This window comes from Penaeus chinensis, chromosome 18 (assembly GCF_019202785.1).
Source record: "Penaeus chinensis breed Huanghai No. 1 chromosome 18, ASM1920278v2, whole genome shotgun sequence".
Classification (NCBI taxonomy): domain Eukaryota; kingdom Metazoa; phylum Arthropoda; class Malacostraca; order Decapoda; family Penaeidae; genus Penaeus; species Penaeus chinensis.
In genome coordinates, this window is record NC_061836.1 from 1,717,960 (window position 1) to 1,722,959 (window position 5,000).

The window sequence follows — 5,000 nt, forward strand, 5'->3', positions numbered from 1 at the left end:
CAGGTCGTTTCATCATGAGTCAAGGTTAAGTCTCTGCATGACAAATATCAAGTGTTGAAATAAGGGGGCAAGACACATGCAAATCTGAGACACGTGAGACGGTCCTTTCTACCTCAAAATGATGGAAATACTTCGTGGCTGCATACTTTCACGGTACTATTTTTCAGCGTGAATACCTACTGTTTTATATATATTTGTCCAACTTGATGACTTTCAAATCAAAAGAACGTCTTTTAGATTATTAGGAATTTGAGTATAAGGCTAATCACTGTGTTTTAGTGTGTATAATACCAATATTGTGTTGTTATTATATATAATTGAAAACCCATGTTTATTCCGTAACATTAATCAAGTATCTCCCATATATGAAAGCAGGATAACCACTGAAATTAATTGACTTTTTTCTTCGTTTATCATTTCTACTTTTTATTTTATTATTACTTTATTTAAAAGATATACCGTTCCTTTTTTTTCAAACTGAAAATATCTCATGTCAGGAAACAAACACATACCATGGAGTATAAGACATTTCTCTGATATCTCTGTTCGTAATACAACTTCGCAAGGTTTTCCAATCATGTGCTTGCAACAACAGCAATAAGAGTCATATGGTTTGCTGTGTGTCGTCGGCGTATTTCTAGACTGCAGAAGGTGCAAAGGAATAAGCAAAATAAAGGTGACACCAGTAATGGTGTTGATGTTGGTGGTGATGATCTGTATAACTAAATAAATTACTACTACTACTGCTACTATCACTCTACTGATACTACTGCTACTACTGCTATTATACTTCTACTATTACTACTTCTACTACTGCTAATATTACTGATATTATAACTACTGCTATTACTACTACTACTACTATCATTATCACTACTTCTACTGCTACTACTACTATTACAACTACTGCTATCACTACTACTACTACTGCTACTACTGCCATTATAACTACTGCTACTACTGTTACTCAACTATTTCCATTACTACTACTGCTACTACCACTACTATTTCTATTACTATTACTACATCTACTACGGCTACTATTGTTACTTCTCTCGATAACACTAACAAAAAAAATGATAATGATGATAATCATTATCATAATAATGACGGTAGTAATGGTAATAATGATAATGATAATAATAATAATAATAATAATAATAATAATAATGATAATAAAGATGATGAGGATGAGGATGACAATATGAATGATAAAAGATAATAAAGAGAATTATGTTTAATATTGATAGCAATAATCATAGTAAAGATAACAAAATAATAATGATTCTATTATGATAAACAATATGATAATGAAAATAATGATTACAATAGTAATACTAATAGGGATATCAACAATAATAATAGGGAAAGTGATAATCAAAATAGTAAAAAGGATAATAGCGATAATGATAATAAGGGTACTAGTAATGATGATGATAATAACAGACATTGTTAATAATAACAGCAGAAACAACAACAAGATAATAACAATAATAATGATAATAATGATAATAATCACGTATTGATGTTAATGATTATGATAATGATGATGACTATAATCATTACATAACTATAATGATGCTAATAGTAATGGTAATAATCAGTATTAGTATCATTATCATAATGGATATAATGATGATATAGTTATAAGCAGTATTAATAATAATAACAATAATGATGGCAATAACGATGATAATGATGGTAATGAAAATTATAATGTTAATAATAAAGATGTAAATGATAATAGTGATGATAGTACTAATAATAATGATAATAAAAATATAATGATTATGATGATAATAACAATGATAATGATAATAGTGATAATAATAATAGTGATAATGGTAATGATAATGATAATAATGACATTAATAATAATTATTATTTTTATTATTGTTATTATAATTTTTTATTATCATTATTAATATTATTATTATTATTATTATTATTATTACACAGAAACACACACACACAAACACGCGCAAACAAACAAACCCACACACACCCAAACAAACACACACACACACAAACAAACACACACACACACAAACAAACACACACACACACAAACAAACACACACACACACAAACAACTCCACCCACACACGCAAGCACACAAACCTCCCCTTCAGTGTACGCACATATCCCGTCTCATCATATGTTAATCTTCCGGGGTTTGAGGTTGGCAATATCATGGCTCGTGGAGGCGGGTGTGACATTACACTGACTAATAGCAGAATCAAGAGCTATTTAATATTCATTGGTGAATGGATGCCCTTCCGCCCCTGACCTTATCTCATGCCCGGCGTTTGTTGGGTCATGTGTAGGCCTATACAGGGTGGGGGGTGTGGGGGGGGGGGAGTTGGGGGGGGAGGTTTGTGGGAAGGATGGGGTTGGTGGGGGGGAGGGTTGGGGAGGATGGGGTTGGTGGGGGTGAGGGTAAGGGAGGGGAGAATGGGGGTTTAGGTAAGTGAGGGAGGTTGTGGGGTCAAGGGCAGATGGGGTTGTGGGGAGGATGTTAGGTGGGGGTAGGACAGGGTTGTGGGTAAGTGGGGGGTTGTGGGGTTGGCGTAGGGGGAAGTTGTGTGTGTGTGGGGGGGGGGGTGTTGCGTGTAGGTGAGGAGGAAATAGGGAAGGGGAAAGGAGGGGGAGGGGAGGGAGGGAGTAAGGGGAAGGAGGAATGGGGAGGAGAAGAAGAAGGAGGAGGAGGAGGAGGATTAAATTTGAGATGGGAAAGGGGGAGGGGGGAGGGGGAAGAGAAGGAGGAGAAGGAGGAGGAGGAAATAAGGGATGGGGAAGGGGGAGGGGGGAGGAGGAGAGAAGCAAAGAGCTGGGGCGTTGGGATGGTTGTGGAGGAAGGTTAAAATCACTCAGAAAAAAGGTTTAATGGGGGGGGGGGGGGAATTGAGTTAAGGGGAGATGAAGGAGAAAGGCTTATTCGGCTTATCTATCTATATGTCTGTCTATCTATCTATCTATCTATGTATTTTCCGATTTCTCCCCCTTCTGTCTCATTCAGTTGTTTTTTTTTTTCATCTCTGTCACTCTTTTTCCCTCACTTTTCTCTTTCTCTCTCTCTCTCTCTCTCTCTCTCTCTCTCTCTCTCTCTCTCTCTCTCTCTCTCTCTCTCTCTCTCTCTCTCCCCCTCCTTCCTCCCTTCCATCCTTCCCTCCTTCCTCCCTTCCATCCTTCCCCCCTTCCCTCCCTTCCCCCCTCCCTCACTCTCTCCCTTCCCCTCTTCTTCCCTCCCTTCCCTCCCTCCCTTCCCTCCCTCACCCCCCATCTCTCTCTCACTCAACCTTCTCTCTCCGCAGCCTCTTCGCTAACCGACCCCGTTTCCCTATTATAAGAAAAATGAATCCATCACAGGCAGGCTGCGTCAGGCCTTGCGTTATCGGGGCTGAAATTGGGTGATGAGTAGGCCTTCTCAATTAATCACATGGGCTGGATATTAGCTGTTGTAGGAGGGAAGGAAGAGGAAGGAAGGAGGGTGGGAGGTGGGAGGAGGAAGGAAGGAAGAGGGAGGTGGGATTAGGGAGGTGGGGGGAGGGAGAGGGGAGGGGGGAGGAAGGAGGAGGAAGAGAGAGGAAGAGGGGGGGGATGTAGGAAGGAAGGAGGAAGGAGAAGGAGGGAGGAGGGAGGAGGAAGAGAGAGGAAGAGGGGGGGGATGATGTAGGAAGGAAGGAAGAGGGGGAAGGAGGGAGGAGGGAGGAGGGAGAGGGGAGGAGGAGGAAGAGAGAGGAAGAGGGGGGGGGGGATGTAGGAAGGAAGGAAGAGGGTGGAGAAGGGAGGAGGGAGGGGGGCAGAGGAAAGAGGGAGGAAGAGAGAGGAAGAGGAGGGGGGAGGATGTAGGAGGGAGGAGGAGGGCGGAGGAGGGAGGAGGGAAGGAGAGAGGAAGAGGGAGGAAGAGGGAGGAAGAGTGGTGGGATTTAGGAAGGAGAGAAGGGAAGAAGGAGGAGGGAAGGAAGGAGGAAGAGGGAGGAAGCGAGGGTATGTAGGAGGGTAGGGGAGGAGGGGTGAGGAAAGGGGAGGGAGGAAGCGGTGGGGGGAAAGGTAGGAAGGAGGAGGGGGGAGGATGGATAGGGAAGAGGTTAAGGGAAGGAGGAGGTAGGAGGAGAAGGGGAGGGGACAAGGATGGGTAGAAGAGAAGGAAGGAAGGAGGAATGAGTAGGAATGAGGAGGAAGGAGGGAAGAGGGAGAACGAGGAAAGGGATTCGTTTGAAGGAGGGAATAAAGGGAGGATGGAACAAAAGAGAAGGAAGAAGGAGGGAAGTGAGGTAGAGTGGAGGAGGGAGGGAGAAGGAAGAGGGAATGATAATGATGATAATAATAATGATAATAACAAGGATAATAATGATGGTAATGATGATAATAATAATAACGAAATAATAATGACAATAATAGCAATAATAGCAATAATAATAGCAATAATGTTATTAATTTGATAATAATAATGATAATGATAAAAACAATAATAATAATGATAATGATGATAACGATACAAAACATAGATAATAATAATAACAAAAAATAACAACAACAACTGCAACAAAAACAACAATAATAATAATGATAATATGTACAACAATAAGGTTATTAACATGATCAGAACAATAGTAAGAATAAAAATGATAATACCATAACAATAATCCTAACATTGATAACAGTACCAATAACAACAGTGATTTTAACAACAAGAGTAAACAATAACGACCCTGACAGACAGACACGCGTTAATTAACCCCAATGAGTCCCAAAGCCGTGAATGTTTAAGTTCCTTTGAAAGCCTTTTACCTAAGCGCCATACACATTTGATACCTTGTTTTGGGTCTCTGTGAGATGAGTTTCATTTGTGGGAAGGAGGGAGGGAAGGAGGGAAGGAGAGAGGGAGAGGGGGATGGAGGGAAGGAGAGAGGGAGAGGGGGAAGGAGGGAGGGAGGGAGAGAGGGAGAGGGGGAAGGAGGGAAGGAAAGGGAGAGAGAGGGAGAGGGGGATGGAGG